General features: G+C 32.7%; 1 long non-coding RNA gene across 11 annotated transcripts; it reads right to left on the reverse strand.

Annotated features, from left to right (window-relative positions):
- Positions 1–216: 216 nt before the first annotated feature.
- Positions 217–12735, reverse strand: LOC130815994 (uncharacterized). 11 transcript variants are annotated; one of them, XR_009042677.1, is made up of 7 exons: positions 12209–12735; positions 11404–11959; positions 11148–11322; positions 9928–10001; positions 8527–8571; positions 7661–7696; positions 217–310 (listed from the first exon to the last, which is right to left on the reverse strand). It is a non-coding gene; the product is annotated as an uncharacterized LOC130815994 (long non-coding RNA). The 11 variants fall into 11 exon arrangements; XR_009042672.1 differs by having other exon boundaries at positions 278–310; positions 8463–8571; XR_009042675.1 differs by lacking the exon at positions 8527–8571 and having other exon boundaries at positions 237–310.
- Positions 12736–21817: the final 9082 nt, after the last annotated feature.

A 21817-nucleotide genomic window follows, 5' to 3' on the forward strand; every position in this document is an offset into this window, starting at 1 on the left:
TTGGTGCTCTGAACATCAGATCACTTACGTGGCTGCTACATGTGCTGCCACATGTATAACCACTTTAGAAAAGAGTGCCATGTATACCGCAATATTACCAAATGACTTAATTTTCAAGTCACCAACAGGTAAAAGTCTGTTAGATAAAAACTAAATAAAAGTTCGTCTCAACGAATTAATACCAGAAGTTTAAAGTTACAAACTATTATTGGCCAAATTTCAACATGTTAGATACATTTTCTCATTTTTGATCATTTATTCACATGCCTTCAATCCTTGATCATCAAATTCTTCAAAAGTTATAATTCACCTGATTTCTTAAAACAATGAAAAATTTTAAAACTATATTTACTTTTAAACTATAATTACTTTAGCTATAACAATAGGCATTCCAACAATTATAAACTACAAATAAAACAAAAAAATGGAGATAAGAAAGAGAATATTCCTCCAATCTAGGTCACTCTAATATCACTATGTTCTTGATTATTATATATTATATAATGTTATATTATATTATATTGTACTATATTAAAAGCATATTCTTGGTATATTTTTTTTTCTTGTGGCTTTTAGTTTTAGCAAAATTTCCATTTAAAAACCATTTTATCTTTTGTGACATTTCACCTTCAAACGTTAAATCAAACATTATGTTTGTAACCTAGACAACTATACATATGGCCCTACATCACCTAAGTCCTAATCAACTAATTATGTCGAGCTCATCTATATCCTAGTCCACAAATTATCTTCTTTTTTTTTTTCCATTCTATTAACTACTAATTTTATTAAATAATCTTAATCTTTTCAAAAATTAAAGTTATCTGTAGGTTCATTTGGGTAAAAGGTCTTAAGAAGTATATGGAAAAGGAACACCGACTCAGATCAAGAAACTAACATACGGAACATTAATTGAATATATACAAATACACAAAATCAATACATCATCATAGACCAATTAGATCAAACTGTAATTTTTATATTTGGTATGGTTTATGGTCTAACAGTCTAATTTGGTTTTTTTTTTAAAAAACAATTTATTGTTTGGTTCTGATTTTTTATTTTTCAGATAAAATGAGACCTCAAATTGTACGATGATCGAAAATTATTATTTTTTATAGTAATATATACTTGAATGATGTTGATTCAATCAACGAATTACAAATTATTATATTTGGTGATTGTAGATGCGAATTATTTGCATAAACTAATTAATTTGAAAAAAATATAAAACAAAAAATGTAGACTAGACAAGACTAGACCGTAGTGGTCTGGTCAGGCCTAAAAAATTTTCAAACTAAAATATTTAGTTTGATCTAATTTTAGTGTCTGACTAAACCGAATCGAATCGTGTATACCCCTAGATATCATAGATTGGCTCAAATTCGACAAGGATCTAAATCTATTGATTTTTTAGTGGATTCATATCCAAATTTATATATAGCCTTATAATTTGAATATTTTGTAAGTTATCCAATGCACTTATTCAATAGTTAATATTTGTTATTATACATAACGAAATATTATAAAAAGTGGATATTAATAATCTTTGCATTGAGATGAATCAAACAAGATCTCACTTAACTATGTTTTAATCTATATATTAAGAATAAAATACAAATTAAGAGTGCTAAGTGAATAGTGTCAAAAAAGTAATTGTTCCATTTTGTGTGGAATGGAGAGTGTATTATTGATGTTTTATCCATACAATACTATAGAGATAAGTAAGTGTTGTGAATGGGCTAATGCAATGGTGAAGAAACAATAAGAAAAACAAGTGCAAAACAAACACCAAAAACAGAGCAAGCAATAACAATGGCAAAACACAAGAATATATATGAGGTATCTAATGATACCTCCCCCTCAAAGTAAGTGTCTTATCATTAATATAAGTAAGAATACATTAATGACTCACCTTACAATCTTCAACAACACACTCTCAAAGCAAAAGATTGAACCTTGATGTCAATCCCCTTCAAATACCCTAATACAAATGGAGAATAATCTCTTGGCTCAAACCCTAGTAATCTCTTGGTATTAGGCTCTCACATCTACTCTAATAATGCTCTAAGACTCCTTATATAGTCATAAAATACATTAGAATAAACTAGGACAAAAGGGCTTAAAGCCCACAAAGAATCGGACATAAAACAGAAACGCGTACTGTGAGGAGCTGGTCGTTGCTCGACTCGAGCAGCAGCTGCTCGTAGGGATGCAGGCGGGGCGGGTCTAATAGGAGACCCGCCCCATCCCCGCCCCATCGGGGCGGGGATGGGTCCCGGTTTGATGGGTCATGGGGCGGGTACGGGTATAAAATTCATACCCACCGCGGGGATGGGGATGGGGATGGGTTTTAGGTGATACCCGCCACATCCCCGCCCCGCCTTACGAAATTTACAAATTTTGAGAATTGGAATACCCTAAATTATTTTTCAAATTTCTGAAAACCTTGAATTATTTTCAAATTTTTTTAAAAACTTTAAAAACCCCGTTTTTATATTTCTTTTAAGGTCTAAGATCATATTTTTTAGAGTAAGGTTTATAATCATGTTTTTTCTATTTTTTATCCTTTTTTCTCAATAAAATTTGTTTATATTCATTACGAGTTGTGTAGAGGTAGGCGATATTAAGTGATGATTAGATGGGGATTTGAAAATAAATATGTGACACAGATGGGTATTAAGCGGGGATTTGACGGGTGGTGGGGCGGGTAAAATGGGTATTAGACGGGGATGGATACCCAGATGGGGATGGTATTAGGTACAAACCCATCGGGGCGGGGACGGGGAAAAAAATTATACCCGCCGCGGGGATGGGGATGGGGATGGGGATTGATTTACCAGATGGGGATGGGGATGGTAACGCCAATACCCGCCCCGCCCCGCCCCGTTTGCATCCCTAGCTGCTCGACCACCCGAGCGAGAGTCCAGTAGCTTTTGTCTTGCTGCTCTTGCTTGGCTCGACCACTCGAGCAGGCTTCAAGAGCTCCCAAGTTTCGTGTCTTGCCTTCATTAAGGCATACCAACTCATCATCATTTATCACTTGATTAAGTGACCCAAAATATATGTGTCCATACCCTACAACACTCTCATCTTCACTCTCAAGAGTGCAAAATAGAACATGCATGATCAAGTGATCAAACCCATCACTAATCTTATGGGAATCGAGTCTTAACTCAACAGTTATACATGAGCTAGTTTTGATTGGCAAATATCACAACCCCAAAATATTAAGTTTTTGTTTGTGATAAACAAAACAAAAGAACAAACTATTTTTAATGGGGTGAGGTTAAAAATTTTCTTTTAGACAAGAGAATGAATTGAGTATAAATATTTAAGGGAGTAAAAAAGTCAAATTGATGGAACAAAGGTAATTAAAGATGCAAATGTAGTAAGTGAAATAATTGAAAAGAGGTAGAATCAGAGTGAACTCAACAAGATTCATAAAAAGGAGAATTGAAAAGAATTCACCGACCCTCCCCTAGAGTAAATTTCTACAAAAAATGAGGGAACTAATTGTTATTATATTCATTTTTAATTACTTTTTAGCCAAATTTACCACCTTTCTAACAATAAAATTTCTTTAATCATCTATCTAATTTACTTTATTTCCCTACTTTGAGTTTTTTTTACCTCTTAAATATTTACACTCAATCAAAATAAGTTTTTATAGATAGTGAGAAGTACACCATTATTTGTCACAGAAATGAAAGGGATCAGCAACTTAATAATTATCAAAAGAAGTACAAATTTTCTAACAAAGTTAGTAATTTGAACAATTTCGTATACATAAAAAGTGTAATAGATCAATTCTTACAAGAATTAATACAGAAGGTGCAAGTGTAAATGGAAAACAATATAATAGGTAATTTGGTAATCTAACTCTAGAAAAAGTGTAATAGATAGTTGATTAATTTTTTGTAAAAGTTTTTAATAGCGATGAAAATAAATAATGACTACACAATTTCATTAGAATGACAAGATAATTGTTGGACCTCTTGAGTTTTGATGATGACTATACTGTATTTAAACAAATATGTTTTTAGAGATTATGTGCAGGTCGATATCCGGTCGTGATTATGATCGTTGATAGTACTTATGGCTTGGTTCATGGAAATGTACGTGTCAAAAGGATCCAAGAGATGTTAGAAGAGTATATTGCTTGGGATGTAAAATGGAGACATGAGGTCTACTGTTCCCTAGTTGGATGTTCTAGCCAAACTGGAAAATGGAGACAGCACACTGTTCCTAACTGGAGTCAGCCTACGTCCACTGAAAATTCTGATTACTATTTAATTATTATTTTTAGTTGATTTATTAAATAAAGTTAATGTGTTGCAATTATAATTTATTAAAGTTAATTGGCAAAATGTTTTCCAAAATAATTTTTCGTATTTACTTAGCATTATTTTAGGATCTATATTTAGTAAATATTGGATTTGCTAAATATAGGAACAACTGCTGTTGAAAAAGTCTTAGCTATTATATATATTTTTTAAACCGGTCTTAATATTAGAAAATAGGTTATTATTCCTATTATTAGTAATAAGCAACCATCTCTATTATTGGAAAGCTCAACCGTGTCTATTTTTAGCCTAAAGTTCCAGCATTTATAATTGGAAACAGGGACTGCAGCTAAAATTAGTGCAAGGGAACTGCTGCTTAAGGGAACAGAAGCTATTATTAGTAAATGGGAACAACGGTTATTGCTAAATAACCATGGGCTTGAATTGGTCAAGTTTAATGCCTATTTTAAGATTAACCGTAGGAAAACTTGGATTATAGGATCCACATTATTCTTAGGTTAAGGGAATAATGGTTGGGATATTCCATTTTGTTAAGGATTTTATTTTTTATAAATAGTAATTAAATTCGGCTGTTCCTAAGCATCCAACGTATGAGCTTTGTTATTTTCATGCGATTATTTTTGGAAATTTACAAGAAATATTTTGTTTTAAAATTGCCAATCAACTCACAATATTTTCTTGTGCAACTTATTGATTTTATTTTTAGAGAATTTTTTATCCTTTTTGTAAGGGTTTTTGAGAGAGATTTGTAATTAGACTTGGGTAAGTCTAAGGGGGAATTTGATAGCTTTTAGTGAAGCTAGGGTGGAGTTTAGCTTTTAGTAAAGCTAAGTTTGTTGCTTTGAGAGAAGCAATTTGAGAGAGAAGTTGGCCTAGTTGATTCGCTTCGAGTGAAGTAAGGTGTTTATTGTGATTATAACTAATTGCCTTAAACATAGCGGAGAATTTAGAAATCCTGAGGGGTCGTGGTTTTTTCTTCTATTTAGGCCTAGAAGGTTTCCACGTAAAATCGTTTGTCTCTTTTATTATTTTGCTCTAAGTTTAAGCTTTATTTATTTTATTCAATTCCGCAAAAACAGGGCAAAAACGCTTAAACTAGTAACAACAACAATTCACCCCCCTCTTGTTGTTGTTCCCATTCCTAATTGAGTCTACAATATTTTTAAAATAACATAAAATTTCTATAAATTTAATGCCTAACATGTAGATCTCTCCAATATGGAAGCTTCCAAAAGATTGATTCTCTTTTCCATAATCGGTCTTCACCCCCTTGCACTTGTCCTGTTTTACCAAATACAGTCTCAACTCCCTTAACCTGTTCATAAACCTTTTAACCGGTCAACGGTCGACGAGCTACACGGTCCTCAACCTCCCCGTTGAACATCTTCTTCTTCTTACGATATTTGTGATCTCGTGGGAGGAACTTTCGATGGTGCATGCATACATGTTTGCACTTAGGAATCCACGTGGATTCCATGTCATCGATACATATTGGGCATGCTTTCTTCCCTTTGTTCTTATACCCTGATAAGTTGCCATATGCCGGAAAATCATTAACGGTGCATAAAAGCATTACACGCAAGGTGAACTCCTCATTAGCATATGCATCAAACACGGAAACGCCTTCATCCCACATCTTTCTCAATTCCTCAACGAGAGGTGCAAGATATACATCTATGTCATTACCAGGTTGTTTAGGACCCGAGATAAGAAGTGAAAGCATAATGTACTTACGCTTCATAGACAACCAAGGTGGCAAATTATAGATCACTAACAGTACCGGCCAAGTACTATGTTGAGAACTAAGATTGCTGAATGGGTTCATTCCATCCGTACACAGTCCGAGCCTTAAATTACGAACCTCATCCCTAAAAGTCTTATGCAACCTATCAATACTCTTCCACTCTGAAGAATCAGATGGATGTGTGAGCAAGTGACCTTTCTTCACCCTATCTGTATGCCACCTCAAATTTAACGCATCTTTCTTTATAGAAAACAAGCGCCTGAATCTAGGTATTATTGAATGATACCACAATACCTTAGCCGGGGGCCCTTTAGCATCCCGAGCCCCTTTACGCTTGTAGCGCGATAACCCACACCTAGGACACTCTTCTAAGTTCTCGTTTTCATTCCGATACAACACATAATCGTTCGGACACGCATGAATCTTCTGGTACTCTAAGCCGAAAGGACACATGAGCTTTTTGGCATAATAAGTTGACTTTGGAAGTTCATTTCCCTCAGGAAGCATCTCACCTAATGCTTCTAATAACATTGTGAAACTAGCGTCACTCCAATTGAACTTCGACTTAATGTTGTCAACACTGCTGTTAGTTTGGTGAACTTTGTACATCCAGGGTACAAAGGCTTTTGAGAAGCCTTTGTCCACAAGTCAAAAACACGAGGACGTTTTCCTAACTCATCCTCGACTCCCTCCATCATCTCATCAACACGATCCACATCCTCATCGACATTCTCTTCATCTGTCTCATACCTATCAACATGATCTACTACATCTTCATTGACATCAGCCACATTATTGACGTCCTCAACAACACTTTTCTCTTTGTAAACTCCCTCCTCACCATGCGAAACCCAAACATGATATTGAGGCCTAAACCCACGTCGAAGTATGTGCTCCCTAAGGATATCAACACTATCTACCTTTGATACATTGCCGCAAGTGACACATGGGCAATAAAAACCAACTACTCCCGTCCTAACTTGATGTTCAACCGCAATGCTACAAAATTCTAATACGCCATCAATAAATTCTGACAATTCAATGCTTCCATACATCCAAGAACGATCTTTTGTCATCCTAATTAGTGTGATTAATTAATTCAAAATAAAATTAATACACAACTTTTAACATATATACTTAACCCTAATTTAACCACAAAATTAAGTAATAATCATTTATTTAACCCTAATTTATAATAATTAACCTTCATAATCTAAAAATTGTTCAAAAATTATGTATATTCTAGTAACAACGTTGTTTTAACCCTAATTAGCCCTAATAATAATACAACTTTTTTTAAATTGTCCAAATTATATTTATTCTAATAACCATTATTAACATTCATACTACAACTAATACTAACATCATATAAAAACAATAAAAATAAAATCACATTCATAATTTGGACAACTAATTAATTAACATTCATATTAATATTCATACATATAAAACAAAATAATTAACATACTATTAATATAAACTTGGACAAATGTAATATTAACAACTAATACATTCTAAATAAAATAACATTTAAACTATAGATAATAAACAACATCATTTAACCCTTTAAATTTGAAAAACAATGAAAATCAGTATCAAAAGAAATTACCTTGTGTATCTAGATGAAGAATAGCTACAGTGTGACCTACAATGAAACAAGAAAAACAAAATTAGTAATTGTAACCATTTCTCAAAAAAAAAAAGAAACAAAAAACAAAAACCAAACAAAATACCTTGACCTCTTTCGTGGGGTTTTAAAGCAAATGAAGAAGAATGAAGACAGTGAAGAAGAAGCAATTTTTTTCGTGGGTTTTTTAAGCAAACAATGGAGCCTTAAAGAAATGAAACGAAGACAGTACCAAGATGATTACAGCATCAAGTTAAAGGCGTGTGTGAAGACAATAGCAAGATGAAGATGAAGATGATGAAATTTTGTGGGTTTGAAGAAAATTTGAAGCTTGAAGGAAGAAGACGATGAAACCGTTTGTGTTTTCGTGAGTTTATGCAACAGTACTATAAGGTTTTATGAAAATGGAACGCTAAAAGGCGGGGTTTAATTTATGAGAACTTAATTGTTGCGGGCCATATAAAACCACAGCATGTAAGCACTTATTTGCTGCGGGCCACATAAAACCGCAGCATATAACCACTTTTTTGCTGCGGGCATCAAGAAACCGCAGCATTTAATCTTTATTTCTCATATCCTAATTTTTATACGCTATTTAATAGTGCGTTTGCTAAAAACCGCAGTAAATGTCACGCAACAGATACGTTTTTTCCACTAGTGAAAGGACACATGCAACCAATTGACCCTAATCATCATATCTTTCTAAAACAATCACAAGTAACCGACTCAATTTCAACATATCTTCGACCATTTGTATGATAATATAGTATACATTTTCATATACCTACACTTCACACATTCGAGAGAAGTAGTGGACATAGGTCATATAGAATTAGTGACAAAGAAACCTTGATCTTTTGTCTACCCAAACTTTATGCAGCATTGAAAAAGACCTACCAAAACAATAAGAAAACAACATAAGAATCTTTCTTTGGGAACATACGCCTTATTTAAGTTGAGATTTGTTTCAATCTTCTAGGGCGAACTGTCGGACCACTCACTAGTGGAAAAAACATCATTTGCTGCGGTTTTTTGGCCATTATTTGCTGCGGTTTTGGCCCCAAGCAATAGTGATAGCAGCAAATGACTTAATTTAAATGTTGCGGTTTTAAACCGCAGCAAAAAATGCCACTTATTTGCTGCGATTTTGGGGGCTGACCACCGCAAATAGCAATTATTTTTTTTTCCTGTTCCTACAACTATGGCAGTGTGTATCTTGTTCCTACAACTATGGCAGTGTGTATTTTACAGCTTCTTGATAAAATATGCCCAATGAAAATTACAGCAACGATATAAAGAAAGTTTCTAACATATTACTCACCCATCCAATGATATAAAGTACGTTGTGTACGTCAATTTCAACAGGAAGATAATTGTGTCCCAAAACAAACATTCAGTTGACAGGAAGTAACAAGAGCAGTCACAGAAATCCAAGTTAAGAAGTAAACAAAGCACATCAATATCATCTGCAAATAGCAGATGCCACTTGCTAGAATCAGGAGTTAAAAACAATAAGTTTAGCTCATAAAACAAGGCGGGAGACATGTACTACTTATGTAACTATTGGAGTCAATGGTCATTGTACATAATAAAGTAACTTAGAAATTGTCTATTATCATACACACAATAACTGTTTACCTACATCAATCATCTAACTTTAGTCATTCAACATACTTTAAAGACATCCACATAATTCATCAACCCTTTTTCTCCTTCAAATAAACATTCTTTTGTTAGCATTAGAGCCTCCATAATGTAATTAAAGAGGATGTGTCAAAAATTAAGGGAAGAGAGTGATGTGAAAATAAAAGTTAATCGTGCCAAGGAGAGTGATGCACATGAAGCAAGATCAAGTGTGGAATGAAAAAATTGCTTTACTGAACAAAATAAAAAGTAACTCTGCCCTAGAAGGCTAGAACCAAAACTTTGCACTTTGAATCTATTTACATTCTTCTGTCTTTAATAGTGAAGTGAAAAACTCATATTATACAAAAGTAATCCATATTAAGTCTTATAAAATTCTTATAAGTCTCAAACTCTCCAGTCACATTCTTTTGGTCGTCAAAAAATCTTACGCTACATATTTTAGGAGTGAGATATAAGTAATGCATCTTTCGTTATCTGAGAAAGAAAACTTAGCCATGCCACATCTTAACAGGAGCAGGAATGTAGAAAACATATAAGCTAAAGAGTAAAACATAACTAGAAACCAGAAAGTGAAAGAGAAAGAGAATATCCTTTTGACTTACATTTCTCTTAGAGAATTGAAATATATCGCTCTATCCCGCATTATGAAGGCCAAGAAAGACATCAATGCATAAACCTGTGCATAAATGTATGACAATAATGTTAGGCTTGTACTACAATGATATAAATTAACAGCACACAAAATGACGATGGAATGGAGGACAGTATTATGAATACTAATGCTACAATGCAGAGATAAAGCAACATAGCACATACACTTTAATTATTTCGACATACAATGTCAGTTCATATGTAAAATTCATCAAAACAACTAAACAGTGTTTCAACAGGTAATGGATTGCTTGAAAGTTGAAATTAGAGAATAAGAATAAAGATAATAAAAAAGAAATAAGCATGATGCATTTGAAGATAATAAAAGCACTAGAAAAATCAAGTGGACATTTGATTATTCAAAATGGAGTGCACTCAATCAAATTTCGCAAATACTTGTGCGGAAAAATCTAATATGTAATGCTAAGGCCAACACAACCATTTTTTTTTTAGTAGTCCATCTTAACATGAAATGCTAAAAGATACATACATCTAGTCATAACGTAACAACATCAAGGGAATCTCCATCAACAAAATAAACATGACAAGGAATTTATACGGAAGGACAATAATAAGGAAAGTACACCAATATGGAAACTTGACAGACTCACAACATATATCAAATGACGACACTGAATGCACAATTAACTTACTTTTCCCGCAACTTCCTGTTAAGTGAAAGTATCTTCCACAAAATTAAATTTCTAATATTGATGGAGAAAATGATAAATCAAAGTTCTTTAGAGGAACGAAAATCAATCATAGAACCCCATTCCAGGTGTAGATCATAATATAGACCCTCTCAATAAGTTGTCACACTACAAACATAATCTGTAGAAGTAATTAAAATTTAAGTTGCCACTATTCCATAATGACATATAGACAAGCTAAATTTTCTATGATTAACAACTTCCTAGATCACTTACGAATAATCATAGCACTAACAAAGTGTCCGGATCATGACAGCATCTTAACACCAATGCACCACCATAATAAAAGTAGTTAAGTACACTTTTGGGCAGTCAAGAAGCATTTCCTAAGAAGACTATAAATACAATTATTTAAGTAAAAAAATAGTTATGAACAATCAATCACAATCAAATATCATAAGACAACAACTTTAACACCACAAAACAAATAGAAATGCCTCCAATAAAAATATTGCACTTACCGGAACCATGAAAATGACACGGACAATATATCTCTGGAAAGTAGGTTCAGTGTAATTTACAAGATGACGGTATATGTGAAAAATTGCGAGGCAAACGCTCCAATCGTACACGGCAATGCAATGATGATATATAAAATAAGCGCCATTTTTCTCTTTTCCAGCAACAATTCGTCAGCTGAAAACATTCATTTTACACAATATCATAAATCAAACACACTCAAAAGAAGCATAATAATTCACGAATAAAAAAACACACCTGTATTGATTGACCTCAATTAATTCTACTAACCACTTCCATTCTTTGCATTGCAGACTTGCAGTATTAGTTTCAAATCTGGAAATAAGCACAATTTCTCCAAATATCACTAGATCCTAGGTTTCGAAATTGCAACATCTCAGTAAATAGTTAATACATAAACTAATTGCGCGAAAAATTGATCAAGACAAAATGATCAAGAGACCGATATAATTCAGGAAAAATTACTCTGAATAATACGAACTTTCACTGATTTTCCTATAATAATACGAACTTTCAATTAACCATGAATAATACGAACTTTGATAGATACATATTTCCCGTTGGCATACCTGACCGGTTCTTTACCTGGAGAAACGGTAAATTCCCCATTTCTTCATCATTTTAATGGATATTTAGACAGCCTTTTTTCAGTAGCCTCTTCTTCATCTTTTGCTCACTTTGCTCTTCCAATTTAATTACTTCTTCCAACATCTAAATTTTTTTTTCCATTTTCATTTTAATCTCTAAAGTAATTTGATATTTAACATGTATTCTCCTTCGTCATCATCTCAATCTAGAACATCAATTGCAAAAAGAAATCCTTTATGTAAACATGGTGTTCATGCTAAATTACAAGTAGTCAAAAAAGATTTTGTAAATTAACCAAGCCATGTTAACAGTTCATACAATAATGGCCAAGGAATCAATGGCTTTAATTCTTTTTTAAAAACAAATTGGGAAATTATTAAGCATGATATTATTTGAAACCTTTGTGGTCCATATTTTATTGAAATGCATGTATCCAACAAGATTTAAAGTTCACCTTAACAGCTTCACAGATTGAGTTGAAAAATTCTCCATCATCACGCATTGGCCAGCCCAACGAAAAATATGTCAGTTCTGCGGCTAGCCACCACCATAGCCCAAAGAACGCAAACAAAAAAGGAGATAGAGAGGACTCAGATAGTATGCAGTGAAGGAAAGATTTTTAACATTTGGAAAAATCATTTGTAAGATGGAAAAACAAGTTATCTGGAAACATACCACATTGCATGTGTTTCCTTGTTCTTTCATTTTCATTTTCCTTTTTATTTCTTTCTTGTGGGTGTGTTAGGGTCCTGGGATGGATGGGTAATCATTGACATCCCAAATTGGACACTTCAACCAAATAAAATAGGCTTTTGTAATGATTTGAAGAAAACTTTGTGCTAAGAAACAATTCAAATTAATATGTACCACTATTCACAAGCATGGCCAAAACAATCTTTGTTTGTGTTTTACCATGATGGCTCCACGAAGCCAGAATGCCATGAATGCATTTGCGTTCATTTTCAGATGCTGATGATTCAACGTTTATAAAATCCTACAGTATCATCTCTAAGATTACTGCAGATACATATTCTAACAAAGTTTTCTTCATGTAATTAATAGTACGTGATAAGAAATATCACATAAATTGCATTATTCAAGCAAATCTGACCCCAAGAAGTAATGCTAATGCTTGTTATATCATGTGCAGAGAAAGTGCCACGCGTTATTTTAAGCTTGCTATATAGTCTTTTCTAGCATTTGCTGAAGCCCATCAATTTATTAGCTAAAAAATAACCCAAAGGTAAGACTTATGATGAGTAACATCAAACTTGAAAACTAAAACCTTGGTTAAATATATTGAACCACAGGTAAGATGCATCTTCCAGCAACTATCCAGCAAAACTGGAAACTTTTGTTTCAAGTATCACAGTTTGTTTAATTCAAGGTTCCTTATCTTATTATTGAACAAGGAATGGCTCCGTGAGGGAGAATGACTGCTCTGCTTCTGTTTGCTTTACTTAGTTTTATCAACCAAAAATTTTTTTTTTTAAAGGAATGAGTAAGTTTACCGGTAACAGGTAAAATGGTATGCCAGCGGGAAATATGTATCAAAGTTCGTATTATTCATGGTTAATTGAAAGTTCGTATTATTGTAGGAAAATCAGTGAAAGTTCGAATTATGCAGGATAATTTTTCCTATAATTCAATTAGCATGAATCGAAACATCAAAATGGATGAATTCAATAATTTTCTCTTTCGCAATTTTTTTGCTCAACCAAACTACCGACAATTCTCATAAAATGCAACAAAAAAAGAAAAAAAAGCGAATTTTTAAATTAATGAAGTTGCGAAGAAATTTGGAATTTGAAATGATTATAAATGTTTACCTGAAAAGAGGAGGGTAGATCTTCGATACAAAAACAAAAGTGAGAAGAAGAAGAAGCAGCAGAAGCAATAATGGCGACTTCGATAGAACAATGGAAAACAATGAGGGGGACGAAGAAAGGAGTTGGCGTAATGGAAAAGATGAGTTTGCCACCCTTGGAAACTTTTACCAAAAGGAGCAATTAGAGTATTTGTGAAGGTGATATTTGCTGCGGTTCAAGCAAAACCGCAGCAATTGAAGGGTTATTTGCTGCGGTCACATGGAAAACCGCAGCAATTAATATTGTACTGAGTATTTGCTGCGGTCACATCACAAAACCGCAGCAATTAATTGTTTTTTTTTTCTATTAAGTCATTTTCCTATTTATTGCTGCGAATATACAGAAACCGCAGCAAATGATAAGCAGCAAATACGTTTTTTTCCACTAGTGACTGTTTAGGAACTTCACTTTTATTTGATATGGTTATAACAACATTTATCCCAACACTTAATTTATTAGTTTTGACCGCTGGATTTAGTGTGCTCGGCTCATAGTTGCAAAATGCAAACCGATACATTATAAATAGGTGTGAAAGTATTTCCTATAGCTCCTTTACCAATATGCTCCCCATTCTCATTTTCACAAACTCAAGAAAGTGAATAGTCTACCACACCTCCGATTTTAATGTTGGCAATTGATCCCCCATCTCCTAATATTTCTAGTGGAAATGCATATCATCCTTATTTAATAATGACAAAGATACTAAATGTTTAGCAAAAATTTTCTTCCATAATTTCGCTTCTTGGCTGTCCATTTACTCAGCATTTTGATGTTTTCTATGAAAGGATGTGATTATTGGTTGATATAGATTGAAAAAACTTTTAAATGTCAAAACTAAGATGTTGTTAGCATTGCATAGTACTTCTAGTAGGTATTTCTATAGGACTTAACATGCTAGCTTGCAACTGAATATTACTTTGAATGCTTACTGTCCTGGTCTCAATGTTAGTAGTTTTAGCACTTTGTAGGAACACAAGAATCTACCAATGCAAAATAATTAATTAAGAAGCACCATAAAAGTATAAAACCCAAACTCCATGATGCTCATGGAACACACATATTACTGAATGTCTAATCCCTCAATGAGTAAATTCTTCATTTTCTTCACACGATTCTACCTCATGTTTTTTGTTAGTTTCTTCACCATGGCGTACTTCTGAAAGTTGGGTATGTTTCCCATCACTTTCTTAATTTTCACAAGTATGTTCAATTCTAACACTATTAGAAAGGCCCTGATGTAAAGCAACGTTGTTATTTTCAGAAGGTGCAATGACAGAATCCGTTTAATGGAAGACACCTCTAGATCACTAAAGTAATGAGAATCCCATGTAGTCTCAGTCACAGTAACCTCCCCATCCTCTTCACGAAACCCATTAGCTTTACTTGATCCTAAGTGCAACTAGGGTGTATGCAGTTGCACAATTTTAATGTTATGCTCAAATGATGAGATAGTTGTTATTAAAATGTGAGCATCTATATTCACCAAAACCATTTCTGAATCTAATCCCTTTGCTTCCATAAAATCCTCCACAATCTACATATTCTCATATGAACGATAAACCAAATGATGAATATCTAAGCAACATTATGAAGCAGTGACGCTTCATTAAGAAACGCACTCTATTGCCAATTAATATTTCAAGAGTAATCTCAACATTTGGCGTTCACATAAAAGCAATAAGATTCTTACATCAAAGTGTTCCATCAGGCTTTCCTAATATATGGTTCTCATAACGAACCACACATATATGTGCCAGAGTGTTGTAAACAAGGATGAGAGTCCTCAAAGTATCACAAGCTTAGAACAAGATACTTAGAGCTGATTCCATTTGAGAATTCAGAGTTTCTAATAAGGGAAAAATAGTTTCTCAGAGATATCATTCACTCAGTTTAGTACATGGAACTTATTGCATTAACAATAGCCATATTTTAGTTTCACTTCCAGGTTGTCTAGTAATAAAAAAAACATCAAGAACATGAAACATAGTAAAACAGCAAAAAAAACTTCAGACGAGCTCTTTCATGGAAAAGCTGAGCATCTTAAAAACCATAAAACTTACAAGCATCAGAGTCATTCCTACTTTAAAACATGACAAAGTAAACGGCAAAGAGGTACGACTACTTCACATTGTATTACTCTCCATGAAATTCTCTACAACAAACTACCAACAATCAAACAACATAAAGTACTGAAGCTGTAAAACAATTAAGCAAAACCGCTAGCAAATTACATATTGTAATCCCAAAAGAACCAAATTTTTTTAAGCCGATAGCAATAAGTATAACCGTATAAGCCATAATAGGTCAACAATAATTACAAAAGAGTGTTATCATTATACATTTCACAATACACAGCCTAATACAAAAAATAATTCTTAGAAGATAACAAATGTTGGATACATTCAGTTTTGCTATCCATTCAATCGCCATGGACATTCAAAAAATTCAGAAAACCATCAAATTTTCTGCTAAAGTTAATATGCATAATCTTCAAGAGTATATTTTTGGTCGAAGATCATAGTCTCTGCAAGATGCTATACAAGTTCTTGACATTGTCCTTCGTGCAACTAAGACACCATAATAGACTAAATCATCGATCTCCCTCCCTCGTTCTAAACAAAGCAGGAAAATCAATAGGAAGCATAATAACTTGAGTAGTGCATGGTGATACCATAGGAAGCCAATGCAATCTATGTTTCTTTGGGGGAGGAGGAAGTGCATCAGTGGAGGGAATCAGAGACTCAAGATCCGTAAGGGAAACACACACTTCGATCAAATGCTTTCATAGTAACCCTTCCAACATTCTAAACCTTTTCCAAGATTCTCTATACCCAGATTCACAGAAAAGAATGATCTTCCAATCACAACATACCTACATAAGCGAAATCATCAACGTAATCAAAAAGATAACCAGAAATACATAATTAGGCAAGTTAAGAGCATGGAATTATAGATGATTACTCTGGTGGCTTAGTAGCATGAAGGACAATGGCAAAAACTTGTATAGCATCTTGTGGAGACTATGATCTCCAACCAAAAATATACTCTTAAAGATTATGCGTATCAACCTTAGCAGCAAATTTGATGGTTTCCTGAACTTTTTGAATGTCCCTGGCAATAGAATGCATAGCAAAACTAAATTTATCCAAAAAACATAGTAGTATGTTTTAGCTAATACTGGATTTATAACAATACTACTTTTCTTCAATAATTCATTACCACCTAAAAGAATTCAAAAATCAGTATATGTTCAAGTATTCATCATCATATGTCCTAACTTTTTCCCTTTTAGTCATCTTATTACCATCATATGCTGGAATGCATTTTCCCAAATAAACCTTGTGAACCTCTACAAGTTTACTAAGTATTTCTCTGTTGAATTTCCAACGTGATGTTGAACTGATTAATTCTAAGCTCACTCAACGCTTTTGTGGAAATGCTTACTGCTATAAAAGCTTTGACGTAGCAATTGATGACCATTGCAACATATATTCGACAGAATTTTTAAGCACACTTTGCTGCTTATTACCATCATATGCTGCAATGCATTTCCCCAAATATGCTGTGTGAACCATTACAAGTTTACTTAGTATTTCTCTGCTAAATTTCTTAGAAGTAACTTTTACATCATTTAACACCTATCACAGTTAGAAGCATCGTTGGTAAGTTCCAAATCTTGAGGCCTATAAACATTAAGAATACGTAAATAATGTAGAATAGCTGGATAAACGTTCATCATCAACGCAAAATGAGACAAAAATTTAAAAATATTATGACATACAAGTATTCAACATCACCAAAACCAGCACATAAAAAGCAAACAAAGACAAACAAAAGGCAAGCATCAAAAACACAATAGAACAAGACCAAATGAAACCCAAAAAAACGCATGCAATAACTGTAGCCTAAAGGATCAAAGCATGATCATTGGTAACAAAAAAGAACAAAGAAGACAAGATTACTAAACTTTAGCTACTATAGTACTATCAACTCAACCAAATAAAACCAAAACATAACCAAAAAAAACACATGAAAGAAATGCAAACAAAAGCACAATGGAAACATGATCAAACAAAAGCATAGTGCAAAGCATGATCAATTAACCAGTTGATCTGAAACAAATGAAGACCACTATGTTGTATCCATAATAAATACACATATTCCATTGTATAAACCTTGCCTATTGCTAAGGCAAGCAAGCATGAAAACGTCTGCTATGGCTGCCTTATAAAGGAGAAAGAGTGATTGTATTTAATATAACTAACAAGAATTAGAATCAACAAGAATTAGAATCCAAATTCAGATTTTGGCTATAATTGATTGATTTAGTGTATTATATAAGCAACCTACATACAAAAACACAATACAAAAAAGCACACTACAAGCACTCCACGACATGTGTCTAAGCAAAAGCACTAACATACATGAAAAAACACTAACATACATGCAAAAGCAACATACATGCAATCCACCATATGTGTGTAACACCAAAGATGAAGTGAAAGATGACTAAACAAAAACACTATTCATTTTCAAAATGTGAATAGTGAAGAAGCCTTACAATCTTTTTATTTACAATGGATATAACAGTTACAATTTATAATGTAAATGAACTATTCATTTACAAATCTAAAATGTAATACACTATTACATGGGGCCATGCAGATTCAGCTTGGTTTAGCTTTTGTACTTTAGTTAATTGAATGTTTGTCCCTACATATATACTTCTTCCGTTCCATATTAGTTGCAACTTGCAATATTCGCAAAAATGACACTATTCATTCATCACTCATAATTTGTGATTAGTGTTTAATCTATTGGTTAAAATATAGCCAAGTGAGATCTTATTTAATTGGTCTCATTGTAAAAATTATTAATATCAAATTTTTATAATTTTTTATTATGCATAATTAGAGATATTAAGAATTGAATTGTTTCATTGAACTGCGTAAAAAAATAAATATTACAAATAAATTAAAACGGAGCAACTAAGATGATGAACCGTCGAATTTTATGGGGTGGTTAGTGAACACAAAATCAGTAAATATATTGAAAGTTGTTTTCCACTCAATCATGGTTATATGTGACAGGCCATCACCCTTTCACTGCTCCCTTTCAAACAAGCTGTACAATTTTTGGCCTCTTATTTGCTGCTATGAATATCATATTTCCCTCATCACTCTATTAATGTTCTTTGTCCTCGCTACGTGCAACGATATATATTGCCACCAAATGGACTAATTAATTATTGTCCATATTTTACCATTATTATTCAACAATATGTTGATTTATAAAAATAATTAGAATAAAAGTATTGGAGTTTTGAATAGTTAGTCTATATTGATTTTCTATTAGGGTAAAATCATTTTGAAATTTAATTTTTTAATAATAAGCTTATTTATTTCAATTTTTCAATTAAAGGAGAATAAAAATGATTTGATTAACATGATTTTAGCCCAAAATAACTAATATTTTTTACACTCAATAATTGTAAAAATTTTCATTAAATACATAGTTTTTACAATGTAAAAAATCAATCTCAAACTGATCGATTGTTGAAGTTAAACATTTTTTACTATCTAAATTAATTTTTTATTACAAAAGTATATTATTAATTAGTAAATAAACTAACTTAAAAATATAGAACGATGCGTGTTTTGATTTAAAGGTTGGGCTTTTGTAAATCCCATATAACTTTCTGATAATCAAAACATATACTTAGATTAAATAGTTTAATTATAGCATACAAGTACTAAAATTACTTTAACATCTATCTATCTATCTATCTATCTATCTATCTATCTATCTATCTATCTATATATATATATATATATATATATATATATATATATATATATATATATATATATATATATATATATATATATATATATATATATATATATATATATATATAATCTCTTTAATAAAGGTTTATGATTATGCAATGTGTTCTCATCTAGAATTTTCTAATAAAATATCTAAGATAATTTTTAATAAATATCTATATGATTAGATATTTAGATTTATTTTCTAGGAATTCTCTCGATTATTTAGATAATACGATATGTGAGTACTTAAAGTCACATAGAATTATCGGTGGGGTTGAGGTAAATTGTAACAACGTGCTTCACACACACTCTCGATTCTACATTATTTAGACTAGGGCTGTAAAAACGGGTTAAAAGGTCGGAAACAGGTCGGTCAAAAACAGGTTCGGTAAAAAACGGTCGGTCAAAAGCAGGTCGTATAAGTCTTTCGGTACCGGTCGGTATCGGTCGGTTTATTCGGTATCCGGTCGAATCCGGTTTTTTTCCTTGGCGGGTGTCGGTCGGTATGGGTCCGGTATTTATCGGTCCGGTCATTACCGGAAACAGGTCACATTCGGTCGGTCAAAAACGGTTTTTTGCAGGTCGTAATCGGTATACAGATCATAACCGGGCGGTCAAAATCGGTAATCGGTCGGTCACAATCGATATGCGGGTCACAATCGGTCGGTCACAATCGGTCGGTTTTGGTCGGTATCGGTTCAGTTCAATTTAGTTGAACCGGGATTCAGTTCTGTTCAGTTCAGTTTTGGTTGGTATCGGTTCGGTTCAATTCAGTTAAACCGATATTCCGGTTAATTTGGTTGATATCGGTTCAGTTCAATTCATTTAAACCATGATTTAATTCAGTTCAATTATGTTCCAATTATTCTGTTCCAATTTGGTAAAAAATCGCATCGTGTTGCCTCATAATGTCATTGATCATGCGTTTATCCATGATGGGAATGATATATAGAAGGTGGAACCTCACATCAAGTTTTATAGATGTCGTTAGGTTATGAGTTTTATGACATCAAATTCAACTAATCAACTCCATCTAAGTTAATTAATAGATCATAACATGTTAATTGATCGACTTGACCCTTGTTAGCCCATGGGTGTGTTATTTTAAGCTAATGTGATCAATCTATCTAATCAATCTAGCTGCCAGCGATCTAAGTTAATTGATTGGTTTTTCATTCTATTTCGTCCTATCTAAGTCAATCATGACAAGTTAACATGTAAATCCATCTACGTTGATATGTTTGATTTTAAATGAGGTTTTCGAAAACTAATCAACTCGATTTAAGTTAATTAATTTATTTGATCATAAGTCTAATTTTTCAACTTGATAAATCGATTATAATTAATTAATATATTTGATCATATCATGTTAATTATTTCTATTTGATAAATCAACTCGTGAATTATTCTAACGAGTATTTTTTTGGGTGTAATTTATAGACTTTTCAATTTCAATATAGAATTATATAAATACCAATAACATTATAACATTGTTTTTTTTTGGCAAATAAAATAATAGTTGCATAATTAGAAGTATATATATATATATATTTTATAAATAAGAAAGAAAGAGGTTTATTTATTAAAATTAAGAAGTTTATTTAGAAACCATTAAATCAATGAATTACTCATATTTAAAAAAAAAATTTAGTTGTAAAAAAAAAAAAAACACATAAGATTATCCCATTGGTGCACAACATCAATACATGGATTGTCAACTTGGCAAAAGGCATGATAAATCATAACCCTTCATTTTGAAATCAATTAATCTAAACCATTGATTAAACATACTATAATATATTTAAAAAAAAAAAAAAAAAAAACTAATATGAACCGTTAGATCAAGGGATCTAATCTAAACCGTTGATAAGCCCAAGTGTATTTCGCTATTGCTCCGCGGCTCCGCGCCTTCTCTCCCTAAAAAGTAAAAACCCTAAAAACCTAATTCGGTAATTCCTCTTCTTCCTCCTTAACTGCGCCTTCTCTGATACTCTCCCTAAAAACCTAAAAACTCCTCCTTCTCTCCCGAACTGCGCCGCGCCTTCTTCTTCCTCTTTCTTCTTCTTCCTTCTCTGCCGAAGTATTTTCGCTCCATTTCTCCAATCCTCTAAGCTATCATTCTTTCGGTGTATCCGAATTCCGAGGTTAGTTCTTTCGGTGTAAACTGGGTTAGTTCATTCATTTTGGTCTTTACTTTTTTTTTAAAGTTTATTTTAATCATCATCTTCTTGTAAAGGTTACAATATTCTTCTATTTTTGTCATGGTTTTGTTTTGAAATGTGAAATTCGTTCATTTCTTGATTTGGGTTTGTGGGTTGTTTTGTTTTGGTGAAAGCTGTGTTCATGAGCAAGTTTCAGTTTTTT

Source organism: Amaranthus tricolor, chromosome 6, assembly GCF_026212465.1.
Source record: "Amaranthus tricolor cultivar Red isolate AtriRed21 chromosome 6, ASM2621246v1, whole genome shotgun sequence".
NCBI classification, from domain to species: Eukaryota; Viridiplantae; Streptophyta; class Magnoliopsida; order Caryophyllales; family Amaranthaceae; genus Amaranthus; species Amaranthus tricolor.